The sequence below is a fragment of the Ranitomeya variabilis genome, chromosome 5 (genome assembly GCF_051348905.1).
Source record: "Ranitomeya variabilis isolate aRanVar5 chromosome 5, aRanVar5.hap1, whole genome shotgun sequence".
NCBI classification, from domain to species: domain Eukaryota; kingdom Metazoa; phylum Chordata; class Amphibia; order Anura; family Dendrobatidae; genus Ranitomeya; species Ranitomeya variabilis.
The window spans coordinates 163,628,232-163,651,071 of NC_135236.1; the positions used below are offsets into that span (position 1 = coordinate 163,628,232).

The 22,840-nt window shown below is 45.3% G+C and overlaps 1 protein-coding gene across 3 annotated transcripts in view; it reads right to left on the minus strand.

Moving 5' to 3' along the window:
- Positions 1–15,799, minus strand: part of DET1 (DET1 partner of COP1 E3 ubiquitin ligase) — a 99,253-nt gene extending 83,454 nt beyond the window's left edge. Inside the window, exon 1 of one of the 3 annotated variants that reach the window (XM_077263456.1) lies at positions 15,584–15,799. The gene's annotated coding sequence lies outside the window, so the exon portion shown is untranslated. Of the gene's footprint in view, positions 1–15,429; positions 15,546–15,583 lie in introns of those variants that run through there. The other 2 variants (XM_077263454.1, XM_077263455.1) reach the window with 2 other exon arrangements.
- Positions 15,800–22,840: the final 7,041 nt, after the last annotated feature.

A 22,840-nucleotide genomic window follows, 5' to 3' on the forward strand; every position in this document is an offset into this window, starting at 1 on the left:
TGTCCGACATCACTCTTACGTGATGAGAGTGAAGGACTTTCAAGAATTTCTGAAGGGCAAATTTGACTGCCAGTAGTTCCTTCATATTGGAGGATTTGTCTGCTAGGGACGGAGACCAGGTGCCCTGGGCTACCAGATCGTCTAAATGAGCTCCCCACCCTGAAGGGCTTGCGTCCGTAGTCAGGACTTTTGAGATCTGAATTACCCACGGGACCCCCTGGGAAAGATTTTCCTGCGATTTCCACCATGTCAGAGAGTGGCTGGTACGAGGAGATAGAATTAACCGCCCGTCTAAATGCTCTCCTAGACGGTTTTGTTCCGACAATATCTGCCATTGGAGGTCTCTCGAATGTAATTGGGCCCACTGGACTGCGGGGATGCAAGAGGTCATGGAGCCTAGGAGGGACATACCCTGACGGAGTGTTATGGAGGGGAGAGACTGAACCCTCGATACCAAACTTTTTAGTTTTTGTATTTTGTTCTCTGGTAGCCGACATTCCATTTCTATGGAGTCTAGGGTGAGACCTAGGTACTCCTGAACTTGAGAAGGTATTAGTCTGGATTTTTCTATGTTTATTAGCCAGCCTAGTTCTTTTAGGGAATGAATCACAATTGCCAGTTGTTGCTCGCAGTGCTGCGGGGAGGAGCCTATTACCAGAAAATCGTCCAGATATGGTACGATCAAGGTATTTTCTTCTCTGAGGTGGGCCATTACCTCCGCAATCAGTTTTGTGAAAATCCTCGGTGCTATGGCTAGACCAAAAGGCAGAGCTGAGAACTGGAAGTGGCTTAGGACTCCTCTGATGTGAACCGCCATCCTGAGGAATCTTTGGTGATCCTTGTGTATTGGGACGTGATAATATGCGTCCTTTAGGTCTAGGACCACCATGAAGCATTGAGGAAACAGCATCTTGATAGATGACTTTATCGTTTCCATTTTGAATGCCTGGACCTCTAAGTAGTTGTTTAGACTTTTCAGATTTATGATGGTTCTGAAAGACCCGTCTGGTTTTCTTCTCAGAAATAGAGGGGAATAGTATCCTTGTCCTCTTTCTTGAGGGGGGACCTCCAGTAGAACTCTCTTTTCTACTAACCCCATGACTTCTCTTTCTAGTGCCAGCTGTTCCTCTGCTGAAGACCTTGTAGATGTCATCGTAAAAGAGGGACGAGGGTATCTCTTGAATGTTAACCTCAGTCCTGATTCTATAATGTTCAGTATCCATTGACTGGAGGTAATCTTTTTCCAGGCTGGGAGAAAGCGAGACAGCCTCCCTCCCACCTGGGGCGAACCTTCATTGCGGAGGTTTCTTGTTATCATTGGGGTTTTTATTAAAGATAAACCCCTTGTTTTTGTTCCTCTTATCCTCCCATTTCCCCTGGCCTCTCCCCGGGTTCTTTCGGAAAAACCTCTTGCTCCGAAAGGGCTTCCGGTAAGAGGGGAGGCCCAAGGGAGGAAAGGACTTTTTCTTGTCCCCAGCTTTTTCTAAAATGTCATCTAAAGTGGAGCCAAACAAGAATTCTCCTTCACAGGGGATGGTACACAGTCTTGTCTTAGTTTGGAGGTCGCCTGGCCAGTTCTTAAGCCAGAGGGCGCGCCTGGCTGCATTAGCTAGTGCTGCTGACCTAGCGGCTAGTCTGATTGAGTCGGCCGAGGCGTCAGCCAGGAAAGCCGCGGCTCCTCTCATCACTGGTAAAGTATTCAGTATGGAGTCTCGGGAAGTCTTCCCTTTTAATTGACCCTCTAGTTGGTTTAGCCAAATCATTAGGGAGCGAGATGTACACGCCGCTGCTACTGCAGGTTTTAAGCCCCCCCCTGCTGCCTCCCAAGAGCCTTTGAGGAAGGCGTCCGCCTTCTTGTCCATAGGGTCTTTTAGTACCCCCATGTCTTCAAACGGGAGTGCGAATTTTTTTGACGCTTTGGCTATAGCCACATCTAATTTGGGGGCTTTTTCCCAAAAGGAGCAGGATTCGTCCTCAAAAGGGTATTTCCTTTTGGGAGTTAAGAGAGACTTTTTCATGGGCTTTTTCCATTCTTTTTTGATTAAAGCTGCAATTGCATCATTAAGTGGAAAAACTCTCCTCTTTTTTTGTTCTAGGCCCCCGAACATGATGTCCTGTACCGATTTTTTGGGGTGGGAGTCTACTAATCCCATAGTACTTCTCACCGCCTTTATAAGGCCATCGGTGTCCTCTAGAGGGAAACAATTGTGCCCCCCCGAGGAAGAAGTGGATGATGCCGATGAGGAGGAGGAGGAGTCGGAGGATACTGAGCTTGCACTGTCGCTGTCAGATTTTGAGACCGGAGATGGAGACCTATCCTTGGTCTTTCTCCGTTTTTTCCCCTTTTTTAGGGATCTAAGGGTGTCTTCTACTTGCTCTTTAATCAGGTTTTTTAAGTCGGTTGCAAACCCTGGCAGACTTTCAGATACTGTCTGCTGTATGCAAGTATTACACAGCGTCTTCTCCCAGGCAGGTGGAAGATCTTCTCTGCAGATGGCACAAATTCTATGCTTTGTTTTGCCTACGCTCTTCCTCCCCTAAAAGAGACAAATAATAACCTTACTGTCTCTGACTTTCACGAAGATCCACTTACCACCTCCAGGACCCATAAATACCGATTGGGGATTCTCCGCCTCTGGCTTTTTCCCCGACGCCGTACTGGACCCCTTACTGCGTTGGGACCTCTGGCGTTCGTTGCTGGTGTCCTGGCGCTGCTGTCGCCTTTTTTGCTGCTGCTGCTGCTGTGGCGCTGCTATAGGTGGAGATGATTCTGGCAAGGGAGATGCCGGGTCGCTCATATTGCTGCTGGTCTGCGGTCACTGCTTTGACAACACTCTGATGTAGTTGCAAGCAGCTTTTTTTTGAGGCTTCTGCTGATAAATTTGCGGAGCCGCTAGGAGGAAGTAGCTTTCCCCATTTAAAGCCTTCGCGCCGCTTTTTTTTTTTTTTTTTTTATTTTCCGCGCCTGCGCAGTAGCGCCCGGCTGATCGAACGCCGGCGCCTGCGCAGTAGCGCCCGGCTGACGCCGAACGCCGGCGCCTGCGCAGTAGCGCCCGGCTGATGGCGAGGAGCGCCGAACGCCGGCGCCTGCGCCGTCGGATCCAAGCGGCGCCTGCGCAGAAGCGGTACGAGCGCTTCGCCGGCGCCTCGCGAGACCAGCTTAATCCCGGGCATGCGCCGAACTTGCAAGATGGCGCCGGGAGTGCATATATGGCGCTGCTGACCGGCGCCTCCGGTCCTATGCAGTCCTTAGTGTGCGGCTCTGCATGCCCGATGGCGGTGCAGTGTGCAGACTGACGCCAGCTTTTTTGGGGGGAGGGCCGCCGCACCTCCCGCAACCACAGAGGGACCCCCCTGGATGTTGCCTGCTGCATCTTACCTGGGGAGGTGACCGCGAACTCCTTGTCACCTCCCCCGCACACCCTAGAGGCCCACTAGCCCTTCGCGGTGGCGCTTCGGGTCACCACCTTAGCCGAGGCAGAGGGACCCCAGCTGCCTGAACCGGACTAGATGGCCCCGGAATTCCCACGTCGATCTGGTAAGTCCATAGGTCTCCCATCAAGGACAGGAAACCAACTGATGCGGGAGAGTGGTACCGCCTTTTTATCCGTAGGTTTCCTGTCCTTGGTGGGCGGATCCCCTCTCTCCGTGGTGCCGTCATGGGCGATCAGAGAAAAAAAGTGTATTTTGCCTATTTTGGGGTTATGCTTGAGGACCAAGACAAGTTTTGGGCACCACACAGTGTGCAAAGCATGTATCGAATTATTACGAAAATGGAGCAAAGGACAAAGAAAAAGCTTCAAATTTGGTGTTCCAATGGTGTGGAGAGAGCCAAAAAATCATCATGATGACTGTTATTTATGGTAAACACAGGTACAGGCACATCTTCACAATGAGGGACAGGCCTTCTTGCAGATTCCATGTTACTCCCATTTTCGTTTCTTATGCTTATTGAATCCTTGCACTTGCACTGCACAGAAATAACAGTCATCATGATGATTTTTTGGCTCTCTCCACACCATTGGAACACCAAATTTGAAGCTTTTTCTTTGTCCTTTGCTCCATTTTCGTAATAATTCGATACATGCTTTGCACACTATGTGTGGTGCCCATAACTTGTCTTGGTCCCCAAGCATAACCCCAAAATAGGCAAAATACACTTTTTTTACGAAGTCTGTTATGTTTCTTCTATGTTTTGGCAGTGTGTATTCACCACAAATGTAACAGAATGAGTCTGGATCGTTAAGACAACTTCTTCTTGATGAGTTCATGCTTTTCACTGGAAAACAGACAACAACATAAAGTTAGTGCAAAAATCAAGCTATGAACAAACTTTTAGAACTCTAATTAACACAAAACTATATTGAGAACTGCTCAGTTCAAGTACTAATCCAAAGAAATTAATGAGATGATGCGTCGCATTTACCAACAAGTGCTATAAATAAGATACCAAAAATGTCAAAAACTTGAGCCAATCTGGCAAAACTGATAGCATATTCAGAATCAGCACCCCAAAAATACCCCAAATTCATTAAAATATTTTGGACACCAGAAAAAATTTTTTTTTTTGTTGACCTGTGTTATTTAAATAGGTCGAGAACAAGGAGAATGAGCTGCGGGCGCAGCATGAGTGACTAGCAGTTACCTCATCGAGGTTACCGCCGGTCACTGAGGTTGCGTTCCCAGCCAGGTCCCTGAACTGCGATAACTTCTGTGAGACAAATCTTGGGGTATGTTTCCACGGTCAGTAAACGCTGCGGGTTTGACCCTGCATACATCCGCAGCGTCAAACCCACAGCGTCCAGATGTTACAGCATAGTGGATGGGATTTCAAGAAAGTTAAAAGACGCAGGCGTCAGCCTGCGTAACCGGACATGCGGCGCGTCTTTTTAGACTGCAGCATGTCTGTTTATGATGCGGAAACGTTCAGTCTCCGCAGCGTAAATTTCCCATTGACTATCATTAGATGCGGTAAAACCGCATCTAATTATTAGTCACGGTAAAACCGCATCTAATTATTAGTCACATGTGTAATAACTGCGGGAACGCCGCTTACTACGCATGTGTACTAATTTAAATAATGTCTTAGCTTGTGACACTGCCGGAAGTTCGAGTCCACTGCAGTTCTTGCGATGACTGAGCTGACCGCGAGAACTGCCGTGCATGTGACCGGGGGTTATCTCCGGTCACTAGGCAAGTTCTCATGGTTAGAGGATTGTGAGAACTGCAGTGCAGGTGACCGCCGGAGACCAAGTTATCTCCGGTTGTCATCTACAAGCTCTGCTGTGTCTGGATGTCAGGCTGAGCCAGGCATCCAGATGTAGCAGAGCTGGAGATCGTCGTGGGACACTCGTTATTTAGAACTACGTCGGACTGGGCCTGGTATTATCAGGCTGGTAAGGTTCATAGATTGGTTCCTTACCAGCCTGAAATACCAGTCCCAGTAGTCTGCTTTACAAATATAGGGGACCCCATGCCATTTAAAAAAAAAAAAGAAAAAAAGAAAAGGACATTACATATTACTGACCTCTCTCTGCTTTCAGGAACTTCCTGTGTGGCCGGCTGTCACACTTGCGAGTGTGATGCGAGAGACTCGCGTGAGTCTCTGGCATCAGCACCCAGCACTGCCCCCGGCACTCTGGACCGGAGTGTGCGGCTGCATGTATTTCTATGCAGCCGTACAGGCCGGTCTGAGTGCCGGTGGCAGTGCTGGGTGCTGATGCGAGTTTCTCACATCACACTTGCAAATGTGACCCCGGCCTGTCACGTACTTCCGGATGTGACCCAAGATTCAACATATGTAAATTAGTACACATGCGTAGTAAGCCATGTTTCCACAGGTAATACGCATGTGACTAATAATTAGATGCGATTTTACCGCCTCTAAGGGTATGTCTCCACGGTCGGGAACGGCAGCGCTTTGGACGCAGCACATGCCCGCCCCATTTAAAGCGCTGCCGGCTTCTGTACGCGCGGTGATTCTGCATGTGTTCATTCAACACAGGCGGAATCACCGCATTCTATACATAGAACGGCGCTATTTATCTTTTGGAGACTGAGTGTCTCCGCAAGATAAATAGACATCCTGCGGTCTATGAAGACGCACCGCATGTGCGTATACGCAGGGATGCCGGAGGTGGCTGTCTGCAGCGTCAGATCTTCAGCAAATACTGAACATGGAAACATAACCTAATGAAAGTCTATAGGAAATTTACGCTGCGGGGACTGAGTGTCTCCACATCTGGAAAGACGCACCGCATGCCTGTTTACGCAGGTCTGTTGCCAGTGTCTTTGAATGCATAGTAGAGATGAGATTTCTTGAAATGCCATCCACTATGCTGTAAAAGCTGGACGCTGCAGGTTGGACATTGCGGATGTACACAGCGTCCAACCTGCCACGTTTACTGACTGTGGGAACACAACCTTATATATCTGCAAAAAGGAAATCACTTTTTCCTTCCCAGAAGCCAACTTTCAATTAGCTTTATTTCAAGTGACAAAAAACATGCATGTAATGAAAAAAGCATGTAAAAACGCATCAAAAACGCAGGTGACCCGCCAGTTTATCTGCATCAAATCCAGAGCCATTCCTGACCGTGGAAACAAACCCTCACGGTGCAGCACTGAGCTCAAGAGTTCACTGTGAGAAATTTCTCCCAGCGAACTGCGGTGAACTCACTGCTGCATCGTGAGGCTTTTTCTCACTGTGCTAGCGGGGATCTCCCAGCAGCTCATTTATTGGTGGTTCTCAGCCCTCAAAATGACTTCAAATGAGATGTGGTCCCTAAAAAATATTGGTGTTGTAAAAATGAGAAATTGCTGGTCAACTTTTAACCCTTATAACGCCCTAGCAAAAAAAAAAATGTTGGTTCCAAAATTGTGCTGATGTTAAGTAGACATGTGGGAAATGTTACTTATTAAGTATTTTGTGTGACATATCTCTGTGATTTAAGGGCATAAAAATTCAAAGTTGGAAAATTGCAAAATTTTCTAAATTTTCGCCAAATTTCCGTTTTTTTTCACAAATAAACGCAAGTTATATCGAAGAAATTTTACCACTATCATGAAGTACAATATATCACGAGAAAACAATGTCAGAATCGCCAAGATCCGTTGAAGCGTTCCAGAGTTATAACCTCATTAATGGACAGTGGTCAGAATTGTAAAAATTGGCCCGGTCATTAACGTGCAAACCACCCTTGGGGCTTAAGGGGTTAAAAAAATGGCGCCATTTTCCGATACCCGTAGTGTCTCCATTTTTCATGATCTGGGGTTGGGTGAGGGCTTATTTTTTGCGTGCCGAGCTGGCGTTTTTAATGATACCTTTTTGGTGCAGATACATTCTTTTGATCGCCCGTTATTACACTTTAATGCAATGTCGTGGCGACCAAAAAAACGTAATTCTGGCGTTTCTAATTTTTTTCTCGCTACGCTGTTTAGCGATCAGGTTAATGCTTTTCTTTTATTGATAGATCGGGCGATTTTGAACGTGGTAATACCAAATATGTGTAGGTTTGATTTTTTTTTTATTGATTTATTTTGAATGGGGCGAAAGGGGGGTGATTTAAACTTTTATATTTTTTTTATTTTTTTCAAATTTTTTAAAACTTTTTTTTTTTTTTTTTACTTTTGCCATGCTTCAATAGCCTCCATAGGAGGCTAGAAGCTGGCACAACTCGATCAACTCTGCTACATAGCAGCGATCATCAGATCGCTGCTATGCAGCAGAAATGCAGTTGTGCTATGAGCGCCGACCACAGGGTGGCGCTCACAGCTAGCCGGGATCAGTAACCATAGAGGTCTCAAGGACCTCTATGGTTACTATGCAGAAGCATCGCTGACCCCCGATCATGTGACGGGGTCAGCGATGCGCTCATTTCCGGCCGGAAGCGCTGGTTAAATGCTGCTGTCAGCGTTTGACAGCGACATTTAACTAGTTAATAGCGGCGGTGATTCGCCCGCCGCTATTGCGGGCACATGTCAGCTGTTCAAAACAGCTGACATGTCCCGGCTTTGATGCGGGCTCACCGCTGGAGCCCGCATCAAAGTGGGGGTTCTGACCTCGGACGTACTATCCCGTCCGAGGTCATAAAGGGGTTAAATGATTTAAAGGAAATCTGTCACCCCAAAATTCGCCTATAAGCTTCGGCCACCGGCATCAGGGGCTTATCTACAGCATTCTGTAATGCTGTAGATAAGCCCCCGATGTCACCTGAAAGATAAAGAAAAACAGGTTATATTATACTCTCCCAGGGGCGGTCCTGTCCGATGAGCGTCGCGGTCCGGTCAGGGGCCTCCCATCTTCATACGATGACGTCCTCTTCTATGCTTCCTGCTGCACCGTGAAAGGTCAGAGAGGCCCAGCGCCTACGCTCTGCAGTACTTTACGCTGCCCTCAACAGGGCAGACAAAGTACGCCTGCGCAGGAGCCGCAGCAGGAAGCAATGAGGAGGACGTCATCGTAAGAAGATGGGAGGTGCTGGACCCGGACCGCGACACCCATCGGACCAGAACAGGACCAGGACCGCCCCTGGGTGAGTATAACCGCTTTTTCTTATCTTTCAGGTTACATCGGGGGTTTATCTACAGCATTACAGATTGCTGTAGATAAGCCCCTGAGACAGGTGGCCGAAGCTTATAGGTGAATTTTGGGGTGACAGATACACTTTAAAAAAACACACTGTGGGGACCCCTCTATTCTTGATAACCAACCTTGCTAACGCTGATAGCTGAGGGTTGCAGGCCTCAGCTGTCGGTGTTGCTGGCAGATTATCAAAAATACAGGGGAACCCACGCCATTTTTTTTTCTTCTTATTTAGAGTTCAGGCTGATGAACACACCCATCAGCCGCTCCTGCTCTCGCTGTTATTAGTGGCAGCAGGTGTAGGCTGATAGGAGCAGTAATCCCATCATCCGAAGCCAGTGACCGGAGGTAAACTTTATACCTCCGATCACAGCTGCGGACTCACGCAGTCAATTCAAAGCTAAGGAACCACGGATGTCTGACTAGTGGTAATGATTTTACTGCCGATCAAAAGCGTTTGCTATGTTGTCATGCAGATGACAGCGCGACTAAGACATGGTGTTCGGGGGGCGAAATCCGAACAGTAACACAGACTTCCTGGTGAAGTCTGTGTTTGGGGCCCATGCCCGAACAGTAGGTATCGGTACGGACGCCAAATTTTACTGTTCTTAAAGTTACAGTAGTGAACCTGTATTTTCCTTTCCATACAGGCTCATAAAATTTAGAGCCCTATCCTCTCTGCTGATGATGCATTTACACTACCTGACAAAAGTTATGTCGCTTATCCATGTTATGTTAATAAAAGCTTATAACCTGATGTTAAATTCATCCATTGGTTGTATAAATAATTCTTTTGAAAGCTTAAACCCTCCGAAATGTGGTTTAGGTTAAGAAAATAAGTTGGCATCAATGCAGACATATTGATAAGTTAATAGACACATAATGGTCAGATTTTGGCAAGACAAAAGTTTTGTCGCCTGGTCATATAATGCACCCAATCCTAGTTTACATCCTCACCTGTGCTCAGTAAATCATCAGTTACCGTATATACTCGAGTATAAGCCGAGATTTTCAGCCCATTTTTTTGGGCTGAAAGTCCCCCTCTCGGCTTATACTCGAGTCATACCCAGAGGTTGGCAGAGGAGGGGGAGCGCGGGCTGTCTAATTATACTCACCTGATCCTGGCGCGGTCCCTGCAGGTCCCGATAGGGGTGGAGCCGCATATTCATTACTGTAATGAGCGGTAACGGTGACCGCTCAGTACAAGAAGCTGCGGCGCCGAGGAAGCAGGGACTGCATAGCGCCAGGAGCAGGTGAGTATAACGGGGAGCGCAGCGCTGCGCGATATTCACCTGCTCCTCGTTCCGGCGCCGCTCCGTCTTCAGGGTCTTCTGCAGTGACGCTCAGGTCGCGGTGACGTGGTTAGTGCGCGCCCTCTGCCTGAACGCCAGTGCAGAAGATGCTGAAGATGGAGCAGCGCCGGAACGAAGTCAGGTGTATATTGAAAGTGCCGGGGGCCTGAGCGATGGAGAGGCGAGTATGTGATTTTTTTTTTTTTCTTAAATCACAGCAACAGCAAATGGGGCAAGTGTCTGTATGGAGCATCTTATGGGGCCATAATTAACATTTGTGCAGCATTATATGGGGCAAATGTCTGTATGGAGTATCTTATGGGGCCATAACGTTTGTGCAGCGCTATATGGGGTAAATATCTTTATGGAGCATCTTATGGGGCCATAATCAACATTTGTGCAGCATATTGGGCAAATGTGTCTATGGAGCATCTTATGGGTCCATTATTAACCTTTATGCAGGATTATATGGGGCATATTTTAATATGGATCATCTTATTGGGCCATCATAAACTTTATGGAGCATTATATGGGGCTCCTGATTCAATATGGATACTCAAAAACACTTAAACTACTGATGTCTCAATAAATTTTACTTTTATTGGTATCTTTTTTTTATCTTTATTATTGGAGGCCAATTGGACATTGGTTGGGAGAGTGCAGCACAACAACTGCGGTAATATGTGATGCTGTTCCAATTTTGACTATATATATATATATATATATATATATATATATATATATATATATATATATATATATATATATATATATATATATATATATAAAAAAAAAACCCGGCACCCCAGACCTTCACTTGAACTGCAACTTGAGCTCACACAACATGCCAAAAATCTACCCTGCGACTAAAGCCTGGATTATCAAGAGGCTGAAGACCAGCTCCACTGTAGAGGTGGCTGGCACCTTTATGTGCCTCAGCGTCAAGTACAAAGAATTAAAAAAAGATTTGAAGAGACTGGAGATATGTTTGACAAGCCCAGGTCCGGCAGACCCCGCAAGACAACTGCTCAGGAGGAACGTTTGTTGGTTAGAAAATCCAAAGCAAGCCCCTCTTCCACTGCAGCAGAGCTCCAACAGGCCTGGTCACCTCAAGTCTCTGTGTCAACTAGAACAGTTTGTCTGATTCTGTCTTGAAATGGCCTCCATGGTCGAATCAGTGCCCAGAAACCAGCACTAAACAAAAGGCAAATAAAAAACTGTGTGGCATTTGCAAAGTCCCACAGCCTGCTAAATAGATGGACGCTGGAAAAGTGGCAGAAGGCGGATTTCTCTGATGAATCTTCAGTAGAATTACACCACAGCCGCCACAAGTACTGCAGGAGACCTACTGGAGCCAGTATGAATCCAAAATACATCCAGAAAACAGTTACATTTGGTGGTGGAAAGATCATGGTCTGGGGTTACATTCAGTATGTGGGTGTGCGAAACATTTGCAAGGTGAAAGACAATATCAATAGCCTAAAATATCAAGAAGTATTAGCTACCTCTTATATTCCAAATCATAAAAAGGGTCAAATTCTGCAGCAGGATGGTGCTCCATCTCATACATCCATCTCTACAACAAAGTTCCTCCAGGCAAAAAAGGTCAAGGTGCTCAAGGACTGGCCAGCCCAGTCACCAGACATGAACATCATTGAGCATGTTTGGGGTAGGATGAAAGAGGAAGCTTGGAAGACAAAACCAAAGAATCTAGATGAACTCTGGGAGGCATGCAAGACTGCATTCTTTGCTATTCCTGATGACTTCATTAATAAATTGTATGAATTATTGTTGAACTGCATGGATGCAGTCCTTCAAGCTCATGGAAGTCACACAAAATATTAAATATGACTAATAGCACCACAACTTCATTCAGCAATGTTATGCAACATATATTTGTATTTTACGTTAATTATTTGTTTGAATATCACATTACTTTCTGTAAAACTTTTGTCTTGCCAGAATCTGACCATTCTGTGTCCATTAACTAATCAATATTTCTGCATTGATGCCAATTTATTTCATTAACCTAAACCACATTTCGGAGGGTTTCAGCTTTCAAAAGAATAATTTATACAACCAATGGATGAATTTAACGTCAGGCTATAAGCTTTTATTTACATAACATGGATAAGTGACATAACTTCTGTCAGGGATTGCAGTGTCCTAAGTCTACTATGGCTGCAGTCCATGGATCAAGGCAGCATCATTCGGATATCTATTTGCGGTAATACAGGTCCTTCTCAAAAAATTAGCATATAGTGTTAAATTTCATTATTTACCATAATGTAATGATTACAATTAAACTTTCATATATTATAGATTCATTATCCACCAACTGAAATTTGTCAGGTCTTTTATTGTTTTAATACTGATGATTTTGGCATACAACTCCTGAAAACCCAAAAAACCTGTCTCAATAAATTAGCATATTTCACCCGTCCAATCAAATAAAAGTGTTTTTTAATAACAAACAAAAAAACCATCAAATAATAATGTTCAGTTATGCACTCAATACTTGGTCGGGAATCCTTTGGCAGAAATGACTGCTTCAATGCGGCGTGGCATGGAGGCAATCAGCCTGTGACACTGCTGAGATGTTATGGAGGCCCAGGATGCTTCAATAGCGGCCTTAAGCTCATCCAGAGTGTTGGGTCTTGCGTCTCTCAACTTTCTCTTCACAATATCCCACAGATTCTCTATGGGGTTCAGGTCAGGAGAGTTGGCAGGCCAATTGAGCACAGTAATACCATGGTCAGTAAACCATTTACCAGTGGTTTTGGCACTGTGAGCAGGTGCCAGGTCGTGCTGAAAAATGAAATCTTCATCTCCATAAAGCATTTCAGCCGATGGAAGCATGAAGTGCTCCAAAATCTCCTGATAGCTAGCTGCATTGACCCTGCCCTTGATGAAACACAGTGGACCAACACCAGAAGCTGACATGGCACCCCACACCATCACTGACTGTGGGTACTTGACACTGGACTTCAGGCATTTTGGCATTTCCTTCTCCCCAGTCTTCCTCCAGACTCTGGCACCTTGATTTCCGAATAACATGCAAAATTTGCTTTCATCAGAAAAAAGTACTTGGGACCACTTAGCAACAGTCCAGTGCTGCTTCTCTGTAGCCCAGGTCAGGCGCTTCTGCCGCTGTTTATGGTTCAAAAGTGGCTTTACCTGGGGAATGCGGCACCTGTAGCCCATTTCCTCCACACCAGACTCAGTCCACTGCTTCCTCAGGTTCCCCAAGGTCTGGAATCGGTCCTTCTCCACAATCTTCCTCAGGGTCCGGTCACCTCTTCTCGTTGTACAGCGTTTTCTGCCACATTGTTTCCTTCCAACAGACTTACCATTGACGTGCCTTGATACAGCACTCTGGGAACAGCCTATTTGTTGAGAAATTTCTTTCTGGGTCTTACCCTCTTGCTTGAGGGTGTCAATGATGGCCTTCTTGACATCTGTCAGGTCGCTAGTCTTACCCATGATGGGGGTTTTGAGTAATGAACCAGGCAGGGAGTTTTTAAAAGCCTCAGGTATCTTTTGCATGTGTTTAGAGTTAATTAGTTGATTCAGAAGATTAGGGTAATAGGTCGTTTAGAGAACCTTTTCTTGATATGCTAATTTATTGAGACAGATTTTTGGGGTTTTCAGGAGTTGTATGCCAAAATCATCAGTATTAAAACAATAAAAGACCTGACAAATTTCAGTTGGTGGATAATGAATCTATAATATATGAAAGTTTAATTGTAATCATTACATTATGGTAAATAATGAAATTTAACACTATATGCTAATTTTTTGAGAAGGACCTGTATATACAGGTATCACCACCTCCCCACAAGTTTCGCCTATACAGGCAACCACAGGGGGCCTCCGCTCTAAAGTGTTCTTGCACTCCGTTTTCACATTCATTATAACCCCGGGCACACAACTCATACCACAAACATAGAATTCCTTCACACCCAACACAGCGCCCCCTGCAGCTTCCACTCTCGATAAGGCTGTATGCAGATGGCTGTATTGAAAATCAGGTGCATATTGATCTGTGTTTCTCCGCGTTGCAGGAGGGGGGGTCTGCGCTGACTCTCATTTCAGACATTGCTCCACTTTGTATAACAACAGTAACACATGCGGAGATTTTTCTGCATGAACCAATAGGAAATCAGCTGTTTGCACGGGCCACAGTGGACGCCTCATGGCATGAGCCCGCATAATGGCCGCTGCTTATGTGGCTCTGTGGACACGGCCACTTGTTACTCACTTTACAGTCTGTCTCCCAAACACCTCTTCCTGCTGTCCGTGAATGTGACTCTCACTACTGGCAACGCACACACAGGGGGGGCCCGCTCACTACTGGCAGCGCACACACAGGGGGGCCCGCTCACTACTGGCAACGCGCACACACAGGGGGGGGGGCCCGCTCACTGCTGGCAGCGCAGACACAGTGGGGGCCCGCTTACTACTGGCAACGCACACACAGGGGGGGCCCGCTCACTACTGGCAGCGCACACACACAGGGGCCCGCTCACTACTGGCACCGAACACACAGGGGGGGCCCGCTCACTACTGGCAACGCACACACAGGGGGGGCCCGCTCACTACTGGCAACGCGCACACAGGGGGGGCCCGCTCACTACTGGCAGCGCACACACAGGGGGGACCGCTCACTACTGGCAGCGCACACACAGGGGGGGCCCGCTCACTACTGGCAGCGCACACACACGGGGGCCCGCTCACTGCTGGCAGCGCACACACAGTGGGGGCCCGCTCACTGCTGGCAGCGCACACACAGGGGGGCCCGCTCACTACTGGCAGCGCACACACAGGGGGGGCCCGCTCACTACTGACAGCACACACGGGGGGCTCACTATTGGCAGCGCACACACAGAGGGGCCCGCTCACTATTGGCAGCGCACACACAGGGGGACCGCTCACTACTGGCAGCGCACACACAGGGGGGCCCGCTCACTATTGGCAGCGCACACACAGGGGGGGCCCGCTCACTACTGACAGCACACACGGGGGGCTCACTATTGGCAGCGCACACACAGGGGGGCCCGCTCACTATTGGCAGCGCACACACAGGGGGACCGCTCACTACTGGCAGCGCACACACAGGGGGGCCCGCTCACTATTGGCAGCGCACACACAGGGGGGCCCTCTCACTACTGGCAGCACACACGGGGGGCTCACTATTGGCAGCGCACACACAGGGGGGCCCGCTCACTACTGAAAGCACACACGGGGGGGGGCCCGCTCACTATTGGCAGCGCACACACAGGGGGACCGCTCACTACAGGCAGCGCATACACAGGGGGGCCCGCGCTCACTAAGGGCACAAACGGGGCTCACTCCAAGTATCCAGGTTGGGAATCCTCTCAAAACCAAACCATTACACTTCCCGTCCGGAGTATCAGATGTAATCCGGAGGAAACAACTGTGGCAAACCCTCAGCTGTGCAGAGGTAACGCCACACAGCTCCGAGGACTGCGGGCACCGGCACATTGTCACGGACACTCCCCCACAGACACTACAAAGTAGCGGCAAACTAACTACGGCATCAACAGACAACTGAGTGACCGAGAGGAAGCACAGCCGCCGTGTGCCCCGGAGCGGGACTGCCGGGCCCCCCGGACGTCCCGCACTGAGCCAGCCATGCCAGGGAGCAGCACCTCCACTCCCAGCGCTGGGCGCTCCGCGCACTTACCGGGGACAGGGAAATCCTAGTGGCTGCAGGACCTCTGAATACGTCACGGCCATGTGACCAGCCTACGTGGGCGGAGCCTATGCTATGTGCAGGAAGTGAGGTGCAGCCCGAGAGCAGGAAGACGCGAGGCTGCACGGTTGAGCCTAGAATGTATGGGCTCCTGCCAGGTCCTGACTGCAGCCCATACAGTGTAGCCGGCTCACTACTGAAGACGCTGGACTGTATGGGCTCCTTCCAGGTATATATTCCTGAACATAGCAGACTTTATTGGCTGCTGCCTGGCCCTGACTGCAGCCCATACCTGACACTAGAATGTATGTGCTCCTTCAAGGTATAAATTATTGAAGCCAGCAGAATATATGGGCTCCTGCCAGGTCCTGACTGCAGCCCATACAGTCTAGCCGGCTCACTGGTGAAGACACTAGACTGTACAGGCTCCTGTCAGGTATATATTATTGTAGATACAGACTGTACAGGCTCCTGTCAGGTATATATTATTGTAGATACAGACTGTACGGGCTCCTGTCAGGTATATAGTACTGTATATACAGACTGTACGGACTCCTGTCAGGTATATATTATTGTAGATACAGACTGTACGGGCTCCTGTCAGGTATATATTATTGTAGATATAGACTGTATGGGCTCCTGTCAGGTATATATTATTGTAGATACAGACTGTACTGGCTCCTGTCAGGTATATATTATTGTAGATATAGACTGTACGGACTCCTGTCAGGTATATATTATTGTAGATACAGACTGTACGGGCTCCTGTCAGGTATATATTATTGTAGATACAGACTGTACTGGCTCCTGTCAGGTATATATTATTGTAGATATAGACTGTATGGGCTCCTGTCAGGTATATATTATTGTAGATATAGACTGTATGGGCTCCTGTCAGGTATATATTATTGTAGATATAGACTGTACGGGCTCCTGTCAGGTATATATTATTGTAGATATAGACTGTATGGGCTCCTGTCAGGTATATATTATTGTAGATACAGACTGTACAGACTCCTTTCAGGCATATATTATTGTAGATATAGACTGTACAGGCTCCTGTCAGGTATATATTATTGTAGATACAGACTGTACGGGCTCCTGTCAGGTATATATTATTGTAGATACAGACTGTACGGGCTCCTGTCAGGTATGTATTATTGTAGATACAGACTGTACTGGCTCCTGTCAGGTATATATTATTGTAGATATAGACTGTACGGACTCCTGTCAGGTATATATTATTGTAGATACAGACTGTACGGACTCCTGTCAGGTATATATTATTGTAGATACAGACTGTACAGGCTCCTGTCAGGTATATATTATTGTAGATACAGACTGTACAGGCTCCTGTCAGGTATATATTATTGTAGATATAGACTGTATGGGCTCCTGTCAGGTATATATTATTGTACATACAGACTGTACGGGCTCCTGTCAGGTATATATTATTGTACATACAGACTGTACGGGCTCCTGTCAGGTATATATTATTGTACATACAGACTGTACGGGCTCCTGTCAGGTATATATTATTGTAGATACAGACTGTACTGGCTCCTGTCAGGTATATATTATTGTAGATACAGACTGTACAGGCTCCTGTCAGGTATATATTATTGTAGATATAGACTGTACAGGCTCCTGTCAGGTATATATTATTGTAGATACAGACTGTACGGGCTCCTGTCAGGTATATATTATTGTAGATACAGACTGTACGGGCTCCTGTCAGGTATATATTATTGTAGATACAGACTGTACGGACTCCTGTCAGGTATATATTATTGTAGATACAGACTGTACTGGCTCCTGTCAGGTATATATTATTGTAGATACAGACTGTACTGGCTCCTGTCAGGTATATATTATTGTAGATATAGACTGTACGGACTCCTGTCAGGTATATATTATTGTAGATACAGACTGTACTGGCTCCTGTCAGGTATATATTATTGTAGATACAGACTGTACGGGCTCCTGTCAGGCATATATTATTGTAGATACATACTGTATGGGCTCCTGTCAGGTATATATTATTGTAGATACAGACTGTACGGGCTCCTGTCAGGTATATATTATTGTAGATACAGACTGTACGGACTCCTGTCAGGTATATATTATTGTAGATACAGACTGTACGGGCTCCTGTCAGGTATATATTATTGTAGATACAGACTGTACTGGCTCCTGTCAGGTATATATTATTGTAGATACAGACTGTACAGGCTCCTGTCAGGTATATATTATTGTAGATATAGACTGTACAGGCTCCTGTCAGGTATATATTATTGTAGATACAGACTGTACGGGCTCCTGTCAGGTATATATTATTGTAGATATAGACTGTACGGACTCCTGTCAGGTATATATTATTGTAGATACAGACTGTACTGGCTCCTGTCAGGTATATATTATTGTAGATACAGACTGTACGGGCTCCTGTCAGGCATATATTATTGTAGATACATACTGTATGGGCTCCTGTCAGGTATATATTATTGTAGATACAGACTGTACGGGCTCCTGTCAGGCATATATTATTGTAGATACAGACTGTACGGGCTCCTGTCAGGTATATATTATTGTAGATACAGACTGTACGGGCTCCTGTCAGGTATATATTATTGTAGATACAGACTGTACGGGCTCCTGTCAGGTATATATTATTGTAGATACAGACTGTACGGACTCCTGTCAGGTATATATTATTGTAGATACAGACTGTACGGGCTCCTGTCAGGTATATATTATTGTAGATACAGACTGTACGGACTCCTGTCAGGTATATATTATTGTAGATACAGACTGTACGGGCTCCTGTCAGGTATATATTATTGTAGATACAGACTGTACGGACTCCTGTCAGGTATATATTATTGTAGATACAGACTGTACGGGCTCCTGTCAGGTATATATTATTGTAGATATAGACTGTATGGGCTCCTGTCAGGTATATATTATTGTAGATATAGACTGTACGGGCTCCTGTCAGGTATATATTATTGTAGATATAGACTGTACGGGCTCCTGTCAGGTATATATTATTGTAGATATAGACTGTACAGGCTCCTGTCAGGTATATATTATTGTAGATATAGACTGTACGGGCTCCTGTCAGGCATATATTATTGTAGATATAGACTGTACGGGCTCCTGTCAGGTATATATTATTGTAGATACAGACTGTACGGGCTCCTGTCAGGTATATATTATTGTAGATACAGACTGTACGGACTCCTGTCAGGTATATATTATTGTAGATATAGACTGTACGGGCTCCTGTCAGGTATATATTATTGTAGATACAGACTGTACGGGCTCCTGTCAGGTATATATTATTGTATATACAGACTGTACGGGCTCCTGTCAGGTATATATTATTGTAGATACAGACTGTACGGGCTCCTGTCAGGTATATATTATTGTAGATATAGACTGTACGGGCTCCTGTCAGGTATATATTATTGTAGATACAGACTGTACGGGCTCCTGTCAGGTATATATTATTGTAGATACAGACTGTATGGGCTCCTGTCAGGTATATATTATTGTAGATATAGACTGTACGGGCTCCTGTCAGGTATATATTATTGTAGATACAGACTGTACGGGCTCCTGTCAGGTATATATTATTGTATATACAGACTGTACGGGCTCCTGTCAGGTATATATTATTGTACATACAGACTGTACAGACTCCTGTCAGGTATATATTATTGTAGATACAGACTGTACGGACTCCTGTTAGGTATATATTATTGTAGATACAGACTGTACAGGCTCCTGTCAGGTATATATTATTGTAGATACAGACTGTACGGGCTCCTGTCAGGTATATATTATTGTAGATATAGACTGTACGGGCTCCTGTCAGGTATATATTATTGTAGATACAGACTGTACGGACTCCTGTCAGGTATATATTATTGTAGATACAGACTGTACGGACTCCTGTCAGGTATACAGTACTGTAGATATAGACTGTACGGACTCCTGTCAGGTATATATTACTGTAGATATAGACTGTACGGACTCCTGTCAGGTATATATTATTGTAGATATAGACTGTACAGGCTCCTGTCAGGTATATATTACTGTAGATATAGACTGTACGGACTCCTGTCAGGTATATATTATTGTAGATATAGACTGTACGGGCTCCTGTCAGGTATATATTATTGTAGATACAGACTGTACGGGCTCCTGTCAGGTATATATTATTGTAGATATAGACTGTACGGGCTCCTGTCAGGTATATAGTACTGTATATACAGACTGTACGGGCTCCTGTCAGGTATATAGTACTGTAGATACAGACAGTACGGGCTCCTGTCAGGTATATATTATTGTAGATACAGACTGTACAGGCTCCTGTCAGGTATATATTATTGTAGATACAGACTGTACGGGCTCCTGTCAGGTATATATTATTGTAGATACAGACTGTACGGACTCCTGTCAGGTATATATTATTGTATATACAGACTGTACGGGCTCCTGTCAGGTATATATTATTATAGATACAGACTGTACGGACTCCTGTCAGGTATATATTATTGTATATACAGACTGTACGGGCTCCTGTCAGGTATATATTATTGTAGATACAGACTGTACGGGCTCCTGTCAGGTATATATTACTGTAGATATAGACTGTACGGACTCCTGTCAGGTATATATTATTGTAGATATAGACTGTACAGGCTCCTGTCAGGTATATATTACTGTAGATATAGACTGTACGGACTCCTGTCAGGTATATATTATTGTAGATATAGACTGTACGGGCTCCTGTCAGGTATATATTATTGTAGATACAGACTGTACGGGCTCCTGTCAGGTATATATTATTGTAGATATAGACTGTACGGGCTCCTGTCAGGTATATAGTACTGTATATACAGACTGTACGGGCTCCTGTCAGGTATATAGTACTGTAGATACAGACAGTACGGGCTCCTGTCAGGTATATATTATTGTAGATACAGACTGTACAGGCTCCTGTCAGGTATATATTATTGTAGATACAGACTGTACGGGCTCCTGTCAGGTATATATTATTGTAGATACAGACTGTACGGACTCCTGTCAGGTATATATTATTGTATATACAGACTGTACGGGCTCCTGTCAGGTATATATTATTGTAGATACAGACTGTACGGACTCCTGTCAGGTATATATTATTGTAGATATAGACTGTATGGGCTCCTGTCAGGTATATATTACTGTAGATACAGACTGTATGGGCTCCTGTCAGGTATATATTATTGTAGATATAGACTGTACGGGCTCCTGTCAGGTATATATTACTGTAGATACAGACTGTACGGGCTCCTGTCAGGTATATAGTACTGTAGATACAGACTGTACGGGCTCCTGTCAGGTATATATTATTGTAGATACAGACTGTACGGGCTCCTGTCAGGTATATATTATTGTAGATACAGACTGTACAGGCTCCTGTCAGGTATATATTACTGTAGATACAGACTGTACAGGCTCCTGTCAGGCATATATTATTGTAGATACAGACTGTACGGACTCCTGTCAGGTGTATATTACTGTAGATACAGACTGTATGGGCTCCTGTCAGGTATATATTATTGTAGATATAGACTGTACGGGCTCCTGTCAGGTATATATTACTGTAGATACAGACTGTACGGGCTCCTGTCAGGTATATAGTACTGTAGATACAGACTGTACGGGCTCCTGTCAGGTATATAGTACTGTAGATACAGACTGTACGGGCTCCTGTCAGGTATATATTATTGTAGATACAGACTGTACGGGCTCCTGTCAGGTATATATTATTGTAGATACAGACTGTACAGGCTCCTGTCAGGTATATATTATTGTAGATACAGGCTGTACGGACTCCTGTCAGGTATATATTATTGTAGATACAGACTGTACGGACTCCTGTCAGGTATATATTATTGTAGATATAGACTGTACGGACTCCTGTCAGGTATATATTATTGTAGATACAGACTGTACGGACTTCTGTCAGGTATATATTATTGTAGATACAGACTGTATGGGCTCCTGTCAGGTGTATATTATTGTAGATACAGACTGTACGGGCTCCTGTCAGGTATATATTATTGTAGATATAGACTGTACGGGCTCCTGTCAGGTGTATATTATTGTAGATACAGACTGTACGGGCTCCTGTCAGGTATATATTATTGTAGATACAGACTGTACGGGCTCCTGTCAGGTATATATTATTGTAGATACAGACTGTACAGGCTCCTGTCAGGTATATATTATTGTAGATACAGACTGTACGGGCTCCTGTCAGGTATATATTATTGTAGATACAGACTGTACGGGCTCCTGTCAGGTATATATTATTGTAGATACAGACTGTACGCGCTCCTGTCAGGTATATAGTACTGTAGATACAGACTGTACGGACTCCTGTCAGGTGTATATTATTGTAGATACAGACTGTACGGACTCCTGTCAGGTATATATTATTGTAGATACAGACTGTACGGGCTCCTGTCAGGTATATATTATTGTAGATACAGACTGTACGGGCTCCTGTCAGGTATATATTATTGTAGATACAGACTGTACGGGCTCCTGTCATGTATATATTATTGTAGATACAGACTGTACGGACTTCTGTCAGGTATATAGTACTGTAGATACAGACTGTACGGACTCCTGTCAGGTATATATTATTGTAGATACAGACTGTACAGGGCTCCTGTCAGGTATATATTATTGTAGATACAGACTGTACGGACTCCTGTCAGGTGTATATTATTGTAGATACAGACTGTACGGACTCCTGTCAGGTATATAGTACTGTAGATACAGACTGTACGGGCTCCTGTCAGGTACATATTATTGTAGATACAGACTGTACGGACTCCTGTCAGGTATATATTATTGTAGATACAGACTGTACGGACTCCTGTCAGGTATATATTATTGTAGATACAGACTGTACGGACTCCTGTCAGGTATATAGTACTGTAGATACAGACTGTACGGGCTCCTGTCAGGTATATATTATTGTAGATACAGACTGTACGGGCTCCTGTCAGGTATATAGTACTGTAGATACAGACTGTACGGACTCCTGTCAGGTGTATATTATTGTAGATACAGACTGTATGGGCTCCTGTCAGGTATATATTATTGTAGATACAGACTGTACGGACTTCTGTCAGGTATATAGTACTGTAGATACAGACTGTACGGACTCCTGTCAGGTATATA